We start from the raw sequence: 25,264 nt of genomic DNA, 5'->3' as shown, positions 1-25,264 counted from the left end.
CAGTTAAAAAAGTTACTTAAGAATATCTTTACAAACTGTGAATAGCATCAGTTAATTGCTCATGACTTTGCCTTTTTTTAGGCAAAGTCATAAGCATAAAATTACCAACATGAAAAAGTAATGTAAACAAAATGTAAAGGTCATGCTACTAAATGCTAGGGTGCTTAGCATGAAATTGCGTTCATTGCAAGCAGTCCTTTCCCTGGAGGATGCTGACATTTGTGCATTCACTGAAACTTGGTTCAAAGCTGTGGAGAGCACCCCAGCATTATCATGTTACTCTTCCTACCATACTTTCAGACCCAAAATGGAGGGCTACAAAGCCAAAGGAGGTGGAGTTTCAATATTTATCAAAGACGTACACACCTCCGGGCTGGTCAAATACTATAACTCACAGGAGACACTCCAAGTGCAGTTATCTGTTAACAAAACACCTATTCAAATCATCGCTAGCTACAGACCCCAAGCTGTGACTCAGGACACCCACTCCATCTATCTGGACTTACTTGAATCCATCAAGATTCAACCCTCTACCCTGATCCTGGGTGACTTTAACTACCCAACCACAGAAGGGAAGACCTATTCTATCCTAAACACAAATACCCAGAGATTCCTCGACTTCGTCAATGCCAATGCATTGGATCAGCTGGTCAGCACCCTACGAGAGGTGAAAATATCCTGGACCTGATCCTAATTACCTTGAGTGTCATCCTCCTTATAAGATCCAACCATGAAGAAAACACTTTTGAAGTCATCATCTCTGCTGCCCCCCCCCCCCCCCCGGTCAGGGTCAAGCAAAAAAACATTTTCCAAAGCTGACTACAATCTCCTGAGAGCAGGTATAAGCAGCTTCACAGCCACTGTCTCTTCAGTTGGAACTAGCACTAATGTCCAAGCCTACATAAAAAAAAAATATCAGCACATACATAGCTGTATGGACTCAGCAATACCTGACAGGATCAAATCATCTACCACAAGGAAGAGTAAACCTGTCTGGTGGACAGCAGCAATAAACAAACCTTATAATAAAAGGAACATTTGTTGTCCATGACCAAGAGGGAGCAGGTGCCAAGTTGGAAGCAATCTCTTCTTTATCTGAACAAGCAAATAAGGTCATTGGTGAAATCCTCTAAGGCTAAATTTGAGTTCAAATTCATCACATCCACTAAGGACAACCACAAGGCCTTCTTCACATACATCTGCAATCTCAGATGTAGCACCCAGATCTGCTCTGAACTGGTGGTCAATGACACCGCATACACAAATGCTGCAGATATAGCCAACCTGCTGGCAGACAGGTTCAGTGAAAATTTCACCCCCCCGTCCCCCCATCAGTAAACCAGGACATTCCCAGCATCTGCTCCCCCTCCCCTCATCACCAGGGTGCAGGTCTTTAATGCCCTCTCAAAGGCAAAAAATACAGTCTCAATGGGATCTGACAATGTGCCTGGCTGTATCCTACATGAACTCAGGCATGAGCTTTCAGGTTCATTAGGCACCCTATTCAACCAAAGCCTGAGCACTGGCTTCATCCCAGCTGAATGGAGGACAGCCACTGTCATCCCTCAACGCAAAGGTGGAGCGTTCACTGACCCAGGCAATTATAGGCCCATCAGCCTAACTAGCCTGATTTGCAAGGCCATGGAAAGCATTATCAAGGACCTTATAAACAAGGAAATTGGTAACCTCCAAACGCTTGACCCCACACAGTTTGATTTTGTCAAAGGGAGACCATGCCTGTCAAACCTGGTCAGCTTCTTCGAAACAATCACCAAAGCCATGTACGAGGGGAAGACAGTGCACACTGCCTACCTAGACCTACCCAAAGCCTTTGACACTACTGTCTACTTGGGCATAACAGATAAACTCTCCCAGCTAGGCATTAACCCATATGTTACCAGATGGGTAGCTAACTGGCTCACTGATAGAACCCACTCAGTCAAAATAGGGGAAGCCACCTCTAATAGTAGACCCGTAACGAGTGGTGTACCCCAAGGATCCGTTGTATGGAAGGCTTTCTACATGACCCACCTCATAACTAAGGGTATTTCATCCAGGAACAAGGAGTTCATAACATCCCTGTACTCCTCCCTTATTAGACCCATTACTGAGTACAATGCCCCCTTTGGCAGGTACCTTGCCAAGCACATGCAGCAGCTGGAGAGACTACAGAGGTTCCTGAATAGGAAAATCCAGAGTCTCAAACACCTATCCTATACAGATAGGCTAAAAGCCCTGTCCCTCTATTCAGTCTCATACAGACTGTGCAAAAGTGATCTGTGTCTGTCATATGAGGCCATCTCAGACCCAGCGTTGATGAAGTTGCTGCATATCCCCAAGTCAAATTCCACTCTTGCAACCCACATGCAAGGAATTAATCTGGTCTGTGACATTAATAGAACTTGCTGGTGGGACAGATTTGGAACAGACATCCTCTCCATGTCAAGCAAAGTACCTGTCTAGCCCTCTTTAAGAGGAACCTGGATGATTGGATGGGGAACAGAAAATCCACCTCTGGGATCACACCTGTGTCCCTCCTGGACAGGGGGAACTGGTGCTGACTTTGTGGAAACATGGGCAAAATTCTTGGCTAGGCTTATAAGGGCCTCCGGGCCAATAGCCTAGCATCATCTTATGAATGTATAAAGTACATGATAAAGGAGAACATCATTATGTGTGCCTAGTAAAGGGGTGCATCAGTGTAAAGAACATGAGAAAGAGGAATATCATTATGTGTGCCTGGTAAAGGGGTGCATCACTGTGTGCGAGGCAAAGGATTATATCAGTGTAGTGATGAGAAATATGGCACATTATAATGTGTGCTTGGTAGAGCCAAATCATGGCCAAATGGGGCCCTAGGTAGGGTAATGGATTATGCTCCCCATCCCCAACAACCAGGCCACCATCTCCCTCCCCGCGGCAGCCAGCCGCCACCCCCACATGGCCTGGCCCCTCCACAGCCATTCTCATCTAGCAATATTTGGACATCTCTTCCTGGTTACCATAAATACTGTTCAAACCTGTCAGTGCACATACTATTTTCTTCTTTTCTTCTACACTGATTACAGATATTTGGATTTAAATTAAAATGCAACATAAAAGTATATGTGGACTTACGAAACCGGAAGTCTGGTTTGTCAAATGTCATACATCATGTTACTCATGTTCGACATTTAGGCTAAATTTTGGTTTTGTTTTTAACATTGTAGCTCAGTCTTTTGGTTAAAAAATATTTTGCCTTCAATATTTTGATGGAAAACCCATATATATATATATATATATATATATATATATATATATATATATATATATATAGTATATATTTGCCAGCACACTTATGCTATACATAAGAAATATAGTAGAAATGCATGATACAAACATTCTATTGTCTGTTGTCACTTTAGAAATTTTTTTTTGTATACTGGAAAAGGTTTCCCCCTAATTGGGGGGGGGGGGTTCCTTTGAGGGAAGGGACCTTTATTGGCAGATTATTCTTAATGCTGGAAATACCCCAGGAATTAATGATATTACTTCCATAGGCTGTGTTTTGAAAAAAAAAATCTACTACTACTAAATACTAATAAAACCAAGTTATTGCTGTTCTCCCCAACTCGTCGCTCCACTCAGGGCACCATTAGAATCACATCTAATAATGATACCATAATCTCCCCTGATAGCCAAACCAAACTTCTAGGGGTCCCAGTTGACAACAATCTGAAATTTGACCTACATGTTAACCAAATAATCAAAAACGCCAAAAAAAAAACTGGGCTCACTCTACAAAAACAAAGCCTTCTTAACCCCTATAACCAAAACCAACACAACAAACACCCACCTACTCTACACTCTCCTATATGCCTCCCTCATTCTCACTAACCTCTTAAAAACCGAAGTAAATAAGTTAACTGCCTGCTACAACCATATCACTAAATTTCCTGCAGGGTCTACCTATCGCACACATCACTGTCAAAATCTAAAACTACAAAAATGACTTGAGTTCCTCTCTAAAATCAACTTATAGTAGCCCACAGAATACTTAAACAACCAGTTAAAGTACCGGGAATACAATCCTTAATAATCCCTCACACCAGTACCAGGCCACTTAGATCCAATGATAAATTACTGATAGAAACTTCTAAATCCTGCAATCATGCTGACTCAATATTCTCCAATTACATAGCAAAAAACTTGGAACTCACTCCCTCCTACCTTAACCTTGCAACCCTCTCTAACTAACTATAAAACTGCAGCTAAAAAATATTTCACTAATCACTGGATATGCACCTGCACTAGCCCATGTTAACCACCCATAGCCTACCTCCTTATACGCTCAGTGCTATTATTTCTTGTCTTCCATCATATTTTTCCTGGCATTTTTTCTCAGATAGTACTCTACACCATATTATTTAGCACCCAAAACCAACTCAAATTGTTTACTTCCATCTCATTATCTCTTGTAATCATTGTTTGCATGAATTGTAGCTGAACTGTTGGTATTGTTCTATTTTATTTGTATTTGTTAACATAACTTATATTTCTGGAGCTTTTCTCCCCGGGCCCCCACTGAAAATGGATATGAACCCACCTGGACTTTCCCAGTCAACAAATGTAAAATAAAATAAATAAATAAATAAAATCTCTTTTTTAATTAACTGTTTTTATTAACAATGTTGTTTATCATTTATTTATGTCCAGTTTGATGACAGGGGAAGTCCACTAGGCCAAGCAGAGCCCATTTTCAGTGGAGGCCCGGGGAGAAAAGCTCCAAAAGCAGTTAACAGAATATAACATAAGTAAAGTATGGAATATACAGATAACATTAAATTATTGAAGTAAATTGTTTTTAAAGGTACATTTCTCTTTAAATTTGGTTTTTGTTTTTTGTGGCAAAATTTGTATTTAAATAACAGGAAGTGATGTGATGTATTTTAACTGTGAGGAAGTTCTGTTAAGTTCAAGAATGAAAGTGCTTAGTTTTTTACAATAAAAGAAGTTATAGACAGTTTCAGAGCTGTGTTTTGCTGTTTTTATGTTTTCTTAGCATGCCTGTCATGTTTTTTGGATTATTTTGTGACATGTGCATATACATGCATATGCATGTATATATATATATATATATATATATATATATATATATATATATATATATATATATATATCTATGAATGTATACTTTATATATACATATATATATGTGTGTGTATATATATATATATATATATATATATATATATATATATATATAGATAGATAGATATATATATAGATAGATATATATACATACAGTGTATGTGTGTGTGAGTTTGTGTGTTTGAATGTCTGTGTGTTTATGTATGCTTAGGCATTAACAGAGAAAAATCTTCCTTCTATGTATACTATAATGTGAAACAGTGAGCAGTTTACAAAAACTGGACATCACAACTCATAACAAAGAAATATTGAACATTTTCATAAAACTGCCCAAATAAAGCTGTCTCAAAAATGATTTAATTAAGAGAGCACATCTCTCTTTCACAGTCTGTCAACATAAACCATCTAGCTTATACACAAAGAATAATGTTCTTTAGCACTTGTTACTTTTAGAATGATATTAATACATATATTAATAATTTCTAGAAATCAAAACATAGATTAATGTCAGAATTAATGTTTATTTCATCTTTTTTTCAAAAATGATGCTGAATTCAGCATTGCACTGTGAAATTCCATTAATTATTTTTCTTTGAAGATAGCAGAAAGAATTCCTGTGAGTCTGCCATCACTGTCAGCAGTTACTTTTCCAGTTTGGGAGTAACAGAAGGTATAAATGTTGATGCCTCAGCACTTTTTTATTTTTAAGTAAAATTTCCCAATAAGTAAGTTTCACTTCAGAGTCACACTTAAGTGTCACATTTCACAGAACAATGGCCAAAAGGATGTGGCTGGCAGTGGCCCATGTTTCTCTCTCTCTCTCATACTTAATTAACAGAATTGCATGTTAAAAGCTGGACTGTGATTAGCGACAATCCATCAGTAAAGAAATATGCAGTTTAAAAACTATGCTTTTTTTCTGCAAAAGAAACTAATGTCTAACACCTTTTTGCATATACTGCATAAAACCTGAAATTTAGCTGTGCGTTTCTGAATATTAAGCACTTAATGGGCAATGGGCATCACTTTCAATTAAAAACAGGAAAGTACTGGAATCTAAACTTGGTGCTAATTAGAGTAAAAGCTTCACTGAAAATTAAGAGACAGATATATATGAGTGCCACCATATTTCACCTGACGTATTTTTCCTTGAACTTACATTGACAAAGAAATCAAGAGCATTCTTAGTTATGTGGTTTTAAATAAATAGAAAGACTTTTAGTTCGATAAAGGGAACAATTTACTTAGAAGTCAGAACAATTTAAATCATTTTATTCTCTATAAAAATGTAAGTCTGCCCTCGAAACATTAGCTGTACTAATAACAATGGGATTTTGCAGAGTCCAAAATTATTACAGGCTACCTCTAGCAATATACAGTACTACCCATGTTTAGATGCATTAAGCATGTTTTTCTTCACTCAGCATATGGATATGTTCTTCCCTTCTATAATAATATACATTCAGGAGTTAAAAATGGTTGCCAAAAAACCTACATTAAAACATTTAAAATACTTTTCTTCCCCAAACTAATCTTAAAAAAAGTTCAAACACATTTTTTTATATTTTTTTAGAAATGTGGAAGAATCCCTTCATGCAGACATAAAATATGATACTCCTCATGCAATTGCTTATTCTGAATTTTTGCCCACATTCAAAAAAGATTGAAATCTGTACTTGCACATATCTCTAAGCTGCTAGAAGCTCTCAGGCTTTTGCCTTCTGTATTCACTTAAAATGCAGTCATCATTGTTGTAACCTGAGCTACAAACAACTTGTGTTATGACTGATCAGTACACCTGTAGTTGTGACTGTGGTGTGAAGGATGTGCAGTATGATACTAAGGGGGCCTTCTTATGCCAGGATATATCATGTATCATTCCACAAAAGCACTTTAGCAGCAGGCCGAAAACTGAGACTCCAACACAGTAAGAGGGATGCTCATAGTGGTCGATTTAATACCTTTTAATGGAATGACAACATTTTACTGAAAGATGGGATAAAAGAAATACAGATTTCTGAAGGAAAACATAGCAGCTTAAATTTAAAGTGCTCTATAGCTGTTACTTTTGGACAGATGACAGGATGACTGGGATGTAGGAAGACTCAAGAATTGCTAAACTCCTGAATTTATGACTGTTTTCTGTTCTCGTTTTTAGCAAATATTAGTATTAGATAGGGAGGAGGTTTCATTTAAAATCTGTAGTGCCTTAATATTGACTTTGAAACTGTACTGCTTATACATATCAGTGCAAGTCTCCAGTTCATATGTAGTGGCAAGCTGTAACTGATTATTGACAAGCAGACATGAAACATGATTCATTTACTAAAGCATTCAGAATATGGGTGACTTGACAATTTGTTTGCTACTAGTACTTCTCAGCTTTTAAAGTCTGAAGGACCAGCATTTTTATAAATAATATTTTTTTTCTTTTTCCAGCATCAAAGGACTAAAGCAATAAAGTAGATGGTATTACTCCTCAAAGTTATAAGCTCGAGAAACAGTTCTACTGCCTCATATTTAAGTCAATTAAATAACCACTGCTTGGGTTTAATACCTCTTTTTTTTGCATGTTTACTCTGAAGGATATAAATTCCTTGAAATAGGACAGAGAATTTTTTTTTAAATAACGTGTATAAAAGGAATTTCTCTTACAGTAAATGACTGGTTAAACTAAACATCCTTAGTGTAAATTATCACCTAATTAGGTTAAGCTGCTTAGCAAGCCTTGAAGGAGGATGTATTAATGGCTGTCCCGAGCCTTGAATTCCTAGTACCGTCTAGAAAAACAAGACACCATGGCTCAATATATTTACTGATTTATTTATTTATTTAACATTTGTTTACTGGGAAAGTCCGACTGGACACAGGTCCATTTTCAGCGGAGGCCCGGGGAGAAAAGCTCCAACAATATGAAAAACAAACATTATACCACAAGAAAATTATAAAGTACAGGTCAACAATGAAAGTACACATTGCAAATATAAATAACCGAAAGAGATGACACCTTAGCAATTTTAACAAAATTTGTACATCTAAGAGTATATGGTATTACACAAACTAGACTAGCATATACGTTAGAAAGCACAGTATGATATTTCTAAGGAAGAATTGAAATGATTTGAGGTAAAAGAATAAGTATATATATGGAAGGAAGGAGGCATAATAGGATAGTCATGTAAAGTGTGGATCTAAAGAAAGCCAGAGGGTGTGTATGAAAAGTGAAGGCTACATAGTTAGTTAGTTGGGTAGTAAGAGCAAAGCCAGGACTTTTCTAAGTGAGTAAATAGAAGTTTTTTAAATTGCACTATGGTGCAGATGGAGGTAATGGAAGTGGATAGTTTATTCCATATTTTAGGAATGATGTTAGAGAATAAGGATTCTCCAGCTGAGTTGTTAGCTTGGTGGATTTAACTAGGAGTTTGTCACTGGAATGGAGTGTTCTAGTTGTGGTGTATGGTTGTATGAGGTCTTGAAGGGCTGGGGTTTTATCTGGTTCATGGAATATTTTATGGGTGAAGGTTAGTTGCTTGTTTTGCAGGAGCTGAGGAAGTTCTAGCCAGTTTAGTTGTCTAAGGGCTGTGCAATGGTGTGTTTTGTAGTGGGAGTTTACAGTGAATTTAGCTATTTTATTGTAACATGAGTCTAGTTAAGTAAGGTCTGATTTGCGTAGGTAAGTTAGCACAGGGGAGGCGTAGAGTAGGGGTGACAGGAGGTGTATCCAGACAATGGTAGCTTTTGTAGATCTGGTAAAAAATTTTTGTTTCTGTAAAGTAGGCCTAATCTTTTATGAACTTTTTGATAGCTTGGGTTATGTGGATATCAAATTTTAGTTGTTTGTCAATTTCAACCCCTAGCAGTTTGGTATGTGTCACAGGGGTGATAATAGTTTTGTCCATGATATGATGTCCACTTTAATAACACTATCATCAGGCAAAGGTTTGTAATGCAGGTGATCCAAAGATTGTGGATAAACTATAATTTTCCATTAGACATACACCATTAATACCCTGTTTATGTCTCTTTTAGATGACTTGATGTGCATTAGAAAATTAATTTGCAATAAAAAAAGAGTATTCATTTCTAGATGGCCTTTGAAACTAAGGACAGTTTATGTAAACTATGAAAACATGATGGAGGCTGAACGTTTTCATATAATTATTGATCTGTTACGATAACGTATAATGTATTAAGCAATCATTCTGAATTCTGTATCTTCAATATTATTGGTAAGTGATGTTTATTCAATAAAGATTGAATATGTAAGCCTTGCTCTATGGCACAGAGTGATTGATCCTTGTCTGTAACACAGGAGACTGGAGTTCAGATAATGAACACATCACAGGAGGGTCCAGGCAGGAAGGGAGGGGAGTAAAGGGACATTATCTGTTCACCCTCTAGTGGAGGAGAGGAGAAGTACCAACACTGTAGACCACGCTGGGATGGACAGACATTGTGGACCACACTGGGATGGACAGACATTGTGAACCACACTGGGATGGAGTGCTTTCTACAGTGTACACTGGGAAAACCACTTTCTGTTCTTCAGGGTTGATAGGAAGGACTGCTTACTGCCACTGTCCCTTGTGAAAGTGAGTGCACAGCCCACTGCATCCCCCTTGACCCTACATAGTCCAGCCTGATGGTTGGATCAAGGTCTCTAGTGAACAGTTCTTACCCTCAGTGTTAAGGAACAAAGTAGATCAACTGGCTAAGAGGATGCTGATGATTGGCAGGAGGCAGGAGCAGAGAGCAGAAAACAGTGATGATGCATTCATTTAAGTAGGATGGGCAATTACATTTACTATTCAGTGACCTGTATGCAGCCATTAAATTATTTTTAAACTAGTATTACATTAATGATTGACTTAAAACAGAATGCTGCAAAACTTTCTGAACAAACACTGGAGTACAAATAACAAGATAACTGAATGCAAAATATTAATTCGTGATATAATTTCCAGTATTAATATATTTGCTGAAACATGGTTTGGCCAATGTGATAGAGGGTTAACCACAAAGTTATATATTTTACTTAACTCTGATGAGCAATTCATTGACAGGTAATGTGGTGTTTAATCCATCATTCCATGTTCCAGTAATCTGCTTTATCCTTAACAAGGTTACGGGGGCACCAAATCCTACCCCGGCAGCCAACATGTACAAGTCTTTTAAGCTCATTCTAAACAGGGCACTGACCTGTCTAGCAGAACAAATATCATTTCATTTTTATACAAAAAATATTTTGGAGATGATTCTATAAAATGTAATGAAGGCCCTATAGCTTTAACAGCCTTCTGTCATACCCCAAGGCATCCAAGGAGCACATGAAACAATAACGGAATAAGCAGCACATGGACACCAGGGTAAGTATTTGGTCATAAATGTAGACTTAAATTTCCCTTGCCTCACTGCATAAGAAACTATTTTTTTTCTACTAAAGTTAATTTAAAACAAGTGCTAAAGTATCCATCAAGAGGCTTGACTATTTCTATGAGTAATGGCATATAGAAGTTCTTCAGAACATTTTTAAAAAGACTATATATTCTTGTGCAGACTTACTTTTCCTCCAGGGAACCCATCAGAAATCAAAATTCTCATCCAGGAAGCATGGTGTTATTTCTAACATTATACAAAAATAAAACAACTGTAATACTTTCAAAAGAATAATGTTCCAAAGCTCGTCAGGCATTATAAATCTATACTCATAACAATTTTAGAGAGATTAGGTATGTAAAACTGTCAGGTATTTATAATGCAAAGAAAAGTGGCTCTTAAAAGTGAATGCACTACACACCAATATATTGTGCTATTTGCATTTTTGGAAAAGGAACTAATGTCTTTTTTCCAGAGTATCTGCTGTCAACAATACACAAAAGATCTCTCTGAAGAAGCCTACAAGTTGTCATATCCTGCTGTGTTTAGTACTGAAACATTAAAGCAACAGTATTTATTTTTGCTTATTTTATTTTACATTTGTTGACCAGGATAGTCCGACTGGATACCCGTCCATTTTCACTGGAGGTCCGGGGAGAAAAGCTCCATACATACATACAGAAAAACTGTTACATTAACTAAGTTAAAGCACTGTTACAAATACAATACATAGGATAAACGTTATTCATTCTGTCATATATAAATCTGATTTGTATTAGAGTAACAATTAGGAAGCAATGTAGGGGTGGCCAAAAGACCTCTTTAACACATGTTTATATTGCCAGAGTTAGTCAGGATTAGAGCAAGAACGCAGCCATTGCCTTTTAAAGTACTCTTTTAGATTTTTTTTTGAATTGGGTTAGAATGGGTTCTGAAGTGAGATCCATATTTTGCCAACAGCATTGGCATATAGAGAGTCTCCAGATGAGTTGTTGCTTTTGAGGGTTTGGACTATTAATTTGTTGGATGAGTGAAGTGTCTTGAGGTTGCTGTAAGGGTTGATAATTACGGTGTGTTTTCAGGTTATTAGAGAATTTTATGTGCTATTATTAGCTGATTGTACTGAAGTTGGATAGGCAATTCTAGCCACCCTAGATTCTTTAGGTTCAGACAGTGGTGTGTTCTGTATGCTGCTCCAGTGGCAAATCTAGCAATATGATTAAAGCAGCTAGAGAGTTTATTAAGGTCAGACTTACTCAAGTTTGTGAAGAGAGGAGATTCATAAAGGAGGGTGGAAAGTAGATGTGTATGGGCAATTACCGTCCTAGCTAGTGGAGTGAGGAAAGGTTTGATCTTGTATAGTGAGCCAAGTTTTTACTAACTTTTTTAACAGTTTGATTAATATGCATATTAAACTTGAGGTTATTATCAACTGTTACACTTAAGAGTTTGCTACAGGGATCTGGGATAATGACAGTGCCATTGTTAGATTTTATAGTAAAGGTTGGAGCAGAGGCTTTACGAGTGGGGGAGAAAAGCAGTAGTTTCATTTTGTTAGGATTTAATAGGAGATGTCGATTACTGAGCCAGTTTTTGAAAGTATTAAGAGTATTGTTTCCTTTTGTTGACATTTCAGTATATGAGCATTGGCTAGGTTACAGATTGCACAACTTAACTGTGGTTTTCTGGATTCAGAGAAGAGGGAAAAATGAAAGAACTTACTTCAATTATAGATGTGCACAGGCTGTTCCAGTTCCATCATCTGTAGGTCTTGAACCAGCAGGTACTTAATCAGCTCAGCTCATTTTTTCAGGCTACCTTATCTCTTCCTCTTGCCCCTAATCTTCGTTTCTATATTGGATGAGCGACCATTCTGATGTTCGAATCATAGATGATTGGCATCATATGGTCGAACATCGGAAAGGTCAATGGCTTTTTACACACAGAATGGGAAATTTTCCCTTTCTGCACTAAAATGCGTTCTCGGAGTTGGTATATTTAAGTAGGGTGTGTGTGTGGGGGGGTACAGTGGGGCTTACCCCCCCTGCTCAGAGTGGTAAGGTAAGTTTTTTTTTTTTTTTTTTATTTTGCTATATAGTCAATGTTTCGAACTTCGCTCATTTGAGTTCACTCATGTGAGGTTTTAAGTTTTGAAACTTCGACTATATAATATAGACCCTAATCTTCAGCACCAAAAGCCCTCTATTCAGACCTTGGAAGTCCATAAGTCAGCTATCAAGGATAAATATCTAAAGGAAAAACAAAGTGTGGCTCAAAACATGACAGTGTCCAGCGGACTTTTAGTAGGTGGGGGAGGGGGATGGTGACGGATATCACAGTGCAAAAGCAGATCTATCATTATGGAAAGTGTATATCTTTTACACCTGATGTTGGGAGTTTAAGCTATGTTATGTCTAGGACAGTTACATTCTAGTCCTCTTAGGTGGCTTATCATGGAAAAATACCCCAGATTACAGCAACTCCAAAGCAGACTTTGACATGGAGATGATAACCAGATTATAATGTCTTACAAAGGTATTCAAGAGACCCCACATCATGGCCACATAAATGTCATCCACCAAAACTTGCACTCTGGTGGAGACTGGAAATAGATTTCAAATGGATTTTAATTGAGGAAAAACTTAACCATGAATCAAAAATCTGGGAAACGTATTGTAAAATATTAGGTATAGTAGTTTTGAAAGGGTCTAGTCCTGGGCAAACAAGAAGGGTCCCTGACATCAACGGAACTGGAGACATCAAGGATTTAACCACAGGGAGTGAAGATCTAGGTAAGGATGACCAGAAGGTGAGGCAGGAGTCTTCTAGTGCCTCAGCAGGAGAGGAGGAGTCTCCATTTTGGTCTTTTTCAGGAATTGCAGAATAAAAAAAGTAAGGAAAAACCAACAAGGAGTCTCAAGACCAACTTTCATACCAGTGCATTCCTGGGGAATGCTCTGAGGGAAGAATAAGAGAGAAAAAGGAATTCCTGCAGTTTGGTTAGACAGGAGTGTAGAGAGATCTCAGCAAGGTTTCATCAAGAGACAGAACAGAGTCTGTGCTTTCATTGCATCGAGGGACCACTTGTTTTGCAGCATCAGACAATAGCCAAGCCTGTCTTTGAGAGGACTGACCTGTCCCAGGATATAGGCAACAGCAGAAATATAATTGGAAGCAAGAGATTATTTTCATACTCTCATAGTGTCCTAACAAAGGGATTAAGCATGGGGCCTCCTCCCTGTTAAGCAATTGACGCATTGTCACAGAAAATGGCAAATGTATATGCCAGGAGGGAGTTCTGAAATATCTGCAAGTTAAAAAGTGTGATTCTTAATTCTAGGATGATGATGATGAACAAAGTGGCCTTCTGGCTTTATCAGGTTCCCCAGACTGTCTGCTCTGCATAATCCCCCAAGAAATCCATGGTTGCTATCACCCTGAGGTGGAACAGGACTGAAATGATATGCCCAAAGACAGGCTGTACTTTAAAGTATGCCAGTGAAGATGCACCTATTAGCATCTGCTGGATCTAACAACTGATTTCATTGCACTTTGAGGGTCCATTGAAGAACCCTCATAAAAAGACTTGTAGATGAAACCATGAAGGTTATTGTAAATGTCAGACCAAGTGCTTGAAGGCAAAGAAAATCTGGGACTGATATACTGATGATGTGTGAAAATGGGATAAGGTGCTGTGGATGGATGGCTGGTTGGATGGATGGATGGATGGATGGATGGATGGATGGATGGATAGATGGATATGCAGCAAACCAGACTGTTTAGATTGCATTATGTAAATGTTATATTTTGGAGGAGCAAAAACTGAAAATTTACAAGACTGACATTTATGCCTAAGGACAGTAACAGGCAAAAACGTGAATCCCTCAAGGTGGTTGAACTCTGCATTGGATGGGGCTACTAGAGGCCAGTTGTCTAGGTAAGGGAAGACCCTGGACCCTTGGAAATGGAGAGTTATGACTGCAGACATGTCCTTCATGAGCATTCTGGTAAAATGTTTTGAACTAAAATGAACTGGCTTCTTTGCAGTAGTAACCCGACCTTCTGGATGCCTTTATACCTTGATGTGGACATATGTATCCTGGAGGTCCAGGGAGAATATCATGTCTCCTTAGGATAGATAGAGAAATATAGGCTGCACTGTGACTATTCAAAAGGGCTTTTTAACATGTAATGATTTTGGCCTTGCAGGTTAAGTATTGTCTTGAAGTCTTGATTCTTTTGGAGTAATAGAAAGAATCTTGAATAAAAGATTCTCCATTTTTAGTATGATAAGACATATTTGATGGATCTTTTAGTAACAGGTTGTATGACTTTAACTTTTCTGCAGAGTTTTGATAGTGTGGGACATCAGTTAAGGGGAGAGCCTTGGATCTGGAAGGGGAAAATGAAACTGAACAACCTCTGGATATAATGTTTCTTAGCCATTTGTCTGTGTGAGAACCTCCCACACTAACAGAGACATAGATGAATCCAGACTAACTGCAGAGTAGAGCAGTCAGGCAAATGCTAATCCTAATGGATATGAGACCTGCTCTTCAGAAAATTGTCCATGTAACTCCTGACTGTGTTATTGAGTGCCATGATCTCTAAAAGTACTTCTTTTGTTGAAAATTGCTACAACCTCTGCAGCATTTTCAGGGTTCTTGAAAGTTATTCAATTGTGGGCACTACAACCAAAGCAAACATGCATGGGCTATGATCCATCCTGGAAAAAGGACTCTGAGAAGCCTAGACTTTCACCTCAACCTTACAGAGAATATTACCCTCATTCTATTGCCTTTCTAATTCAGCTTCCACAGATGCTTCAAAGAAAAAGGATTTATTGAAGAGGGCCATCCTGAACTGGGCTCTGAACTTCTCAACAAAGTCTGTAAAGCAGACTTAGGCATGATGGCAAACAGTAAGACCTGCACCTGTTGCAGTAGCAAAGCCATCAGAAAGATGATATGATTTGCAACTACAAAACAGGATGACAACTGGGATATCCAAATCTGAAAACTGTCCTGGTATGTTAGCATATTCAACTAAAAAGTCACTTTGGAATCTGCTTTAATTCCCCAGAAAAAAGTCAGAGGATGGAAATATCAGCTTCTATAGTCTGCCCAAGGAACATGCCAGTATCTCTCAACTCTCCAGATTTTCACAGAATGACCAGATTTTTGCCTCATATTTTTGGTCCATTCTTCATAAAACTTGCAGTTTTCTGGCAAATCATTCAGGATTGAAGTCACAAAATAATGACAGACATTTCAGTTTCAGGCCTCATACATTTAAAAAAATGCACGCTAAGGACAAACCCAATTATTATAGCACTTTCTAAATTTATAGGAGCAATATTTAAAGTCTGTTCTTATTTTTGTGCCTTTGTCCCCCCATTATTTTTGGCTCTGTCCAGATTTCTTGAGCTAAGCGGTTGAGAGATATGAATATGACTCCTTTTCAGTTGGGTGATCATCCTTGGAATCAGCCTCAGGAGCCTTATTAAGAATAGATGAAACTATAATGGAGTCCAACACTGAACTTTTGCAACCATCTGGGATGGTGAAGAATCTTATCTGGTAATTTGGGAATAGGAGTCATGACATCTGGGTTCTTCAAAGCACTGTCAATCATTTATTTGAGCATTTAATTTGCAAGTGTACCCACCCTGAAGAATGATCTTGGTGACCAGAAGGTCTCAATCAGGATGAGCTCTGACTCAAATAGGGTTGTTCTGTGACAACTTAGCTTTGATCCTGATGAGCTTCAAGAGTCCCCCAAATATGTACAGGGTGCAGGTGAGTCTAGGTGATTACTCTTGCATATTGCCTTACTTTCAGTCATTGGATAAGGAGGAGAGACAAGTGGTTGGAAAAATGTATGCAGGACATAAGACTGGCATCAAGCTTAAAGGTCCTGGTCATTTTTGCTCTGGGTCAGACTAGGATGCAATGTGGAGGCAACAACATAAGATCTGTGATGATCCATGGACTGTATCGCATCAGGAATATGCTTATGCAGGGATGTCTGAATCATAGTCATCAGGACTTGCTACAGCCTCATCACCAGTACAGGGGTCACTATTATTGAGGAGCTGAGCCAGGAAAAATTGAACTAGACTATGAGACTGAAAGAACTGGGTCCAAAGCTGAGTCTACCAAGATGCAGCCAGCTCCTGAAGCAAGGAATGCTGACTATGATTCAGTTGAAGTAAAGACCACTGATGTTGAATGCCAAAAGTCTGAGTTCTGGGACAGAATACTCAGTCCTGCAACCATGTGATGTGATGTGATGCTGACCCAGAATGTTCATCAACACAGAGATTAACCCCAGTGAGGCAGAAATCGAAATCCTCAATGCCAATGGATCTGTCAAAATTGTCACAAATGAAGCTGAAAGTATTGACCCCCAAAAGAAGTCATCAAAGTTGACACCAACATAGATGGGTTGAGCAATGGCGTGGTACTGGGGCTCTAACAGTACCCAGAGAGGATTAGTCTTGAATGATATGGGAAAAACCAAACAATGAAGCTGCTCTACAATGACAGATATGAACAGGCAAAAAACCCTAAGACCAAACCTGCTGAATCTTAAAGAATACCTGTCACATATTTATGCAGTACATCTGGACCAAAATAAATTTATGGGATGCAAAGGATGCATACAAATTCCTCTTAGACTAAACCACTTTAGGCTTCAAAACAGCAGAAAGAACACACTTGTGAGAGAACAGCTTCTTTTAGGATGGACAGCTTTTAGATGTCAAAATTTTACACAGTTTAAGTGCTTGTACATGGGTGGGATTTTCATTCAACAAAAGACTTTTTGAAAATGTGAGAATTACTACTTTTATCTATATTAACCAACTGCAAATCACAATGTAACTCAAAGGCACTAAACAAGAGTTTCAACTAAATGAATAGTAACTAACTCAAGTACTAAAGAAAACAAGTTCTATCTGACTTGTTATCTATAAAAACTAGGGGAAGAGAGTCTGTCAGTAAACACTGACAGGGAAAACATTTGTCTACTGTATACTGAGAGTGAAACATCAGAAGAATAAAAAAAATGGGTCTGATCTTTTTGTAGCCATGAAAGTAAACTGAGTGACCTTACCAAACAGAAACTCAAAAAATAAAAATAAATAAATAAATTAATTAAAAAAAGCTAAGCATCTTGTGGACATTTTGTGAGTGACTAACCACCACATGACTGAAAAAATATGGAAAGGTAACTTAAGGCACCAAAGATTTGGGGTAAGGAGAGAGGCTTATGTAGCCTTGGAAAGTTTTATAAAAGGAAGTGAGTAGGTGCCTGTTACTTGTATTCCTAGATGTGACAGATTTGAGACATGTAATGCTATAGATGAGTCTTGTTTTTTCTTCCTTCCTTTGTTAAAAGTTTGGGTGGCATTGGATTTAGTGTGGGACTGGAGGTGCTTGCCATCCCATTTACTTCTTTAGAAAACATTAGTTTTAAACGTTTGGGCTTGCTACCTCGCTCTGCTTCCACAGGCATTTTTGCTTAATCGTGTGTTAATTAAATGATACATAGTTATTCACACTGAAGAAATCCCATGTCTCTATTATAAAAGTATCACTGCATTTAATTGAGAATATTTTATTTTTGGCCATGACATTTTGTTGTATTTGTCTTGTACTCCTCTTTTGAATATTATTTTTCCAAGTATATGACCTGCCTGGAAATTATATTCTCCTTCTCAGTGGTAAGCATATTGTGATTTCCTACTCAGCGATACTGTTTATTTCACTATAAAATGTACTGTTTCAAAATGTTTTAATCCATCATAAAGCAGACATATCATGGCATATATCATGAATCTTACAATGCCATATGACAGATTTTGTTTTTTTCTTTTACTCTCACTTCTCTTTTAAAGTTTGACTAGAAACTGGACTTACTTAAGGCCAGTCAGGTATCAGGTTTAGGAATGCAACTCAATTGGCCTACACTTTAAATGTTGATCAGTAATTTGTGATTCTGGAATTTGTGCAGGAAAAATCAAGACTGCACTATCTTGGGGATTTCTCTTGTTCTGCAGATAGATCACTTTCTGAGTTGATATATATAAACTCCTCAGTATGGAGAACGTCGACATCTGTGCAGTAACTGACACCTGGTTCAAGGCTCCAGAGAGCACCCCAGCACTACTGGGCTACAACTCATACCACACGTTTTGGCCACAGAACATGGACCGAAACACAAAAGGAGGGAGTGTGTCCATATTCATCAAGGATACCTACACCTCCAGGTTAGTGGCGCAGCATGATACCTCTGAGATCATCCATGTGCAACTAACATTGGGCAAATTTGCAATGCAAATTGTGGCCTGCTACAGATCACCCTCCATGACCCAGGACCACCTCTCCACCTTTCTGGAGACACTGGAAAACATGAAGGTCCTACCAAACACCCTGATACTGGGTGATTTCAATTACCCTACCAATCACTGGGAAAACTACTAGAGTGCAAATTCCCAGGCCCAGCGCTTCCTGGACTTCATCAACTCAAATGCCCTGAATCAGCTGGTAAGCTCCCCTACCAGAGGTGAAACCATATTGGACCTGGTCATCACCAACATGGGTGACAGGTGTTCCACACCGGAGGTCAACCCATCACTGGTTAGATCAAACCATAAACTAATCACTCTGGAGGTCCACACCCCACCACCACCCCCAACTAAGGAAACCACAGTAAAACACTTTTCTAAAGCAAACTTCACCTTACTTAAGACAGAGGTGGTAAGTTTCAAAGCCCCCACACTAAAGGAGAACGCTGCCCAAGATGCAGAAACCATTACAGATGCACTCTATGAGTACCTACAAGGATGCATGGATCGTGCCATCCCTAGCAAAACTAAGACTCACTCCTCTAAGAGAAGGAAACCAGTTTGGTGGACCCCTGCAATAAACAGGCTATACAATAGAAGGAGGAAACTATTTCAGAAAAAAAGCAAATCCCAAGAAGGAAAGACATCCCTAATCAGTATCAGTAAGAAACTGAGGTCCCTCATGAAATCATCCAAGGCTAACTTCGAAAGAAAAATAGCCAAGGATTCAAAAGATAACCACAAAGCCTTCTTTAGCTATGTTAAGAATCTAAGTGGCAACTCACAGATATGCACTGAACTAGTGCAAAATAGTACAAAATATACTGAACCTACTGATATTGCCAACATCCTGGTAGATAGATTCAGTGCAAACTTCACCCCCCTCTTACCTCCAAAGGGGCCCACAACAATACTGGAAAAGTGTAGTGTTCCAAAAATCACAGACACATAGGTGAAAACAGCCCTTTCAAAGGCAAAAAAAAAACAGTGTTAATGGGACCAGATGGAGTCCCAGGCTGCGTCTTGCACAAACTACAGAACAAACTAACCCCCCACCTAAACACGCTGTTCAACCTCAGCCTCTCCACAGGCTATGTGCCCATAGAATGGCACACAGCAATGGTTATTCCTCTCCACAAAGGAGGGGCCACAACTGACCCTGGTAACTATCGCCCCATAAGCCTGACTAGCCTGGTCTGCAAGGCTGTGGAGCACACCATCATGGAACTCATTAACAAAGACAGTGGGAACCTCCAAACATTTCACCTGACCCAGTTTGGCTTTCTTAAGGGCAGATCATGCCTACTAAACCTGGCTGACTTCTTCAAGACAGTCAGCAAGGCCATAGATGAGGGAAAGGTGGTTCACACAGCCTACCTTGACCTCGCCAAGGCTTTCGACACCATTCCACACTTGGGTATTACAAAAAAAGTCACCAGCCTGAACATAAACCCCTATGTCATGAGATAGGTTGCCAACTGGCTTACAGACAGAATAGTGGGCTCCAGGTCCGACTCTAAACCAGTCACAAGTGGTGTCCCACAAGGCTCGGTCCTGGGACCCCTACTGCTTGGCATATACTTCTCAGAAGTACAGGCAAACACAGGAAGACTATGGCTAACCAAGTTCACCAATGACTGCAAACTGGGAGCCATAACTGACTCTCAGGCTGACACAGACATCCTCCCAAAGGTCCTTACTGAGACGGAAAGTTGGTGTCAAAGTCATGATCTCAAACTAAATGGCAAAAAATGCATAGTCATCCCGTTTGGGAAAAACAAAACACCCACGAATTACCACATAGGTGCAGCCCCCTTAATACAGAAGAGGCAATAAGAGATCTGGGGACCCATGTAGATAGTAATCTCTCCTTTGACAATCATATTGCCAAATTAGTTAGGAAATCCTTCTATGTGGCCCATCTAATTACTAAAGGGTTCGCATCTAGAAATAAAGAGGTTATAATGCCCCTCTACTCGTCACTCATTGGACCCATCATAGAGTACAATGCCCCATTTGGGATGTACCTCACAAGACACTTCCAACAGCTGGAAAGACCACAAAAGTTTCTCACCAAGAGGATTACTGGTCTCAAACATATGTCCTATGCAGCCCGACTGAAAAAACTCCGGCTGTACTCAGTGGCATATCGCTTGCTCAGAGGTGATCTCTGCCTGACTTACAAAGCCATGTCCAACTCAGAATTGATGGACATGCTCCACCTAAAGAAATCCAAGTCACTGCGAGCCACGCACTCTAGTGAACTAAACTTCACCACAACAATAAATACAACATGCTGGAGGGATAGAGTCCTGTCACAGAGACTCCCCATACTTTGGAACAAAATTCCAAACTACATTAGGCAGAGCCCCTCACTAACACTCTTCAAGAGAAACCCTGACGAGTGGATAGGTAACAGAAAATACACCCCAGGGATCACTTCATTGGCTCTACTCGACAGAGGATCAGTTAATTAATCAATGGGGTGGTGAAAGCTGACACACTCTGGCTAGGCTTATAAGTGCCCTCGGGCAGATAGCCTAGTACCTACCGATGAACTGATTAATTAATAAGTAGTAGGGGATTTGGAGAGTATAGTGGGCAAGGTATTTTTGCTATTCTGAATGTGACTCACAATTGAGTGACTCTGAAGGATTGTGATCCATGTTCTATGACCTAATGACAGTTCTGTTGGAATTCCATTTCAGACTTGGGAGCTAACCAGTCAGTGCTACTGCATTTTTACTGCTTGAGGTGCTTGGAAGCAAACAAATCTATAGAGCAACTCTGATTGTACTCAGCCATCTATTCCAGAGGTCCAACACTGTTTCAGAAGCAGCCAAGAAAAACTGAAAATGCTGCAATAGTTAAAATGTCATCTGTTCCATATTCATTTAACGTCACATTTGGGTAGTTGCAGAAAGATAACAGTAAATGCATGCATTACAGTGAACATTGACAGTGCAACAATAATGTACTATAGCGTGTATGCGTGTGTGTGTGTGTGTGTGTGTGTGTGTGTGTGTGTGTGTTTGTGTGTGTGTGTGTGTGTTTGCGTGTGTGTGTGTGTGTGTGTGTGTGTGTGTGTGTGTGTGTGTGTGTGTGTGTGTGTGTGTGTGTGCGTGTGTGCATGTGTGCGTGTGTGTGTGTGAGAACTGTGCATGTGTGTGTCTATGTGTTTTTTGTGAGTGCATGCCTGTGTGTGTGTGTGTGTGTGTGTGCAGGCAAGCTTACGTGCGTGTATGTGTGTGTGTGGGTCTGTGTGTGTGTGTGTGTGTGTGTGTGTGTGTGTGTGTGTGTGTGTGTGTGTGTGTGTGTGTGTGTGTGTGTGTGTGTCTGTCTGTCTGTGTGGGTACATCTGGCTGTGGGTTTGGATGCATATCTTTGTTGGGTGGAGACCAATCTGTTTACCTAAAGTACTGTACAGTTGATTTTAGGGGAGTCCCAAAGTAGATTTTGATATTTAAGATGATGTCAAGTACTTGCTTGAGATTTGAGGGAGGCTAGCTGTGACAACCTATAATGTGTCAGCTTAGCAAAGAGGGTCAAGGTTCTAAAACTGCTACCAATGTTCATTATATAATAATGGGTTTCAGTCCATCAGTTAGCAGCTGCAAATTATGAGTAAGTCGTTTTATCAAAGAATGTCCTAGAATTACCCAGGGAAAGGTTATCTGTATCCAGCTGACATACATGATTAACACATGAGAAAAAGATATGTTGGCAAGCTAAACCAAGAGTGTCTGCTACCAGTCTATATCTTTGGACATGGCTTTAATTCAGTATGGGCCACTTGGAAGTGAAAGCAGACAGCTGCTGTGATATTATAGTGTTCTATCCAGGTAAGCAAATTTAAATAAATAAATAAATAAAACAGTACTGCTGTCATAATTTACACGTTAGTGATAGTTTTACTAAAAAGAGATGTAAAATTATATGAGAAAGCAGAATATATTCCTATAATGAAAAAAATCAGAAGACAGTGCAGTAGTAATATGTCAGTAAGGTTATCCTTAAGTAGAATCGGGTGCCAATAGCCCATAACTCCTTCAAAAATGCCTAGAATGTTTTCCAGAGCTGTTCAGAAAAATATTCATTTTAGCATTTCAGCCATATCAAACAAATACACAAGCACAGCCCTGAAGATATATAAGCATAATGTGTGCGTGTGTGTATGTGTGTGTGTGTGTGTGTGTGCATGGTGTATATGTAACCATTTGATAGGGAAGGCAGGATAAGGAATTCTGGTGTTCAGCTGGCATCAGATATATCTTGTCTCTGCTTATTAGTATGATGACTTGCCCCTCAGCCACATATATCATCAGCTACAGGAATAGATACAGTATCCTGATAATTTATTTTTAAATTACTTACCAGCATAATTCTTTGCCTGCCATAGTTCATTCCATCAACTGCCCTTAACAGACATAACTGTATCGCAGTAATCAATATGTATGCCTTCCCATGAGTTCTAATCACATTTCTTAATGTAAAATATTGAAATATAAAAAAACAAAATGCTAGCATGGACAGTGTGCAAAGGCAACTGATTTTCAGTACAAAAACTAAATGAAGCTTTGGTAGATAAAATTATTTTTGAGTAGAAAAAGGTAAACATTGACATTAGATGTTTTTCTGTGTAGCAGAAATATTTTTATTCTTACAGGTGGGTGGTGTATAGAAGCTCATTTTAAGCTTCAGCAGAACACTGAACAATGTACACAGCATACTGGATAATAATTACTATTATGTCCTTTAGAGTAGGATAACCATTTGTGTGAATATTAGGATATAAAAGAGTCTTCAAGAATTAAAATTAAACTGCAAATGCCAGCTTTGTTATTTAGCATTGTCAAAAGATAATGCCACAGTTGGATGAATCATTTCTGGTAAGCAGAAAGAATACGAAAGCTGCATCTGCATGTTTATCAGGCATTTACCAGGCAATTCAGTTCTAGTCTGCAGGGTGCCTAATGACAGACTGCTTTCTGAATATCTGTGATTGCAAAAATGTGAAAGAGGTAAGGAATTCCAATGTTCTACCACCATATTACAATCACATTATTGTTATGCAAGGTAAATGGTGCATATCTAACTAGTAGGTTGTGAAATGGTGGCTCAAACTTTCTGAAGTTACTAAAAACAGCGATAATATTAACACATTCAAAAAAAGCTCCAGATCTGGAGATGTGAGACAGGAAACAAAATATTTAAAGCATACTTAGTAACCATAATGCAGTATATATATCTCAAAGTCTGACTTTAGAGTACACTGCTTATCATTATTTTTGAGTGGGTACTTCTCTCTACATGACTCAGTAAAACATTATCTATGACCTATGACCTATATGAAGTAGTATATTATCTATGACCTACATGAGGTAGTATATGATCTATGACCTATATGAATTAGTACATTATCTAAGACCTATATGAAGTAGTATATTATCTGCAACATATATGAAGTAGTATATTATCTGTGACCTATATGAATTAGTATATTATCTATGGTCTATATGAAGTAGGGGTCTACATTACATGATCGACATTTGAAAATGTTGAAGCATCTTTACTTGACAGGAAGAGGTCGAACGCTAAGTTTGTTGAATGGCCAGATCACCGATCTCTATCCAAGGGAAAGAAATCGGTTGGCCGTTCTATCACACCTGCCCTTTCCCCTACTGTAGTGCAGTCTCGGAGCTAGAATATTTAGATAGGGGGTGTGGGGGGGGCAAAGCCCCCCCACTTACATATGTTTGTTTATATGTGGTGTTGTTTGTTGGCCTGTGATGTGGCCATTCGACAAACTTCACATTCGACATTTTCGTGTCGAGTAAAGGTGCTTCGACATTTTCAAATGTCGATTATATGATATAGACCCTGGAGTAGTATATTATCTGCGATCTATATGAAGTAGTATATTATCTACAACCTAAATTTCTTTATTACATTTGTTGACCGGGTATGTCTTACTGGACCAGAAGCCCATTTTCAGTGGAGACCTGGGAAGAAAAGCTCCGCAATAATACAAAACAACAAAGAAAGAAAACAAACAAAAGCATAGTAACAGCAAAACATTAGTACAATAGAATTATCTTACAGTATCAAGAAACAGTATGATGCAAGGTCCTGTTGACTAGAGGAGACTCAGGGAGAAAGCTCCACAGTAGTGCAACACAACCAAGTAGCAGTAAAATATGAAGTAGTATATTGTCTATGACCTATATGAAGTAGTGTAATATCTACGATGAAGTAGTATATTATCTATGACCTAAATAAGATAGTATATTATCTACGACCTATATAAAATAGTATATTATCTATGACCTATATGAAGGAGTACATTATCTACAACCTATATGAAGTAGTATAAACATCTAACTATACTATCTGATTTCTTTTGTTAAC

This window comes from Protopterus annectens, chromosome 8.part0 (genome assembly GCF_019279795.1).
Source record: "Protopterus annectens isolate FY-2018-M chromosome 8.part0, PAN1.0, whole genome shotgun sequence".
Classification (NCBI taxonomy): Eukaryota; Metazoa; Chordata; order Ceratodontiformes; family Protopteridae; genus Protopterus; species Protopterus annectens.
Note: the sequence above shows the minus strand (reverse complement) of the source record.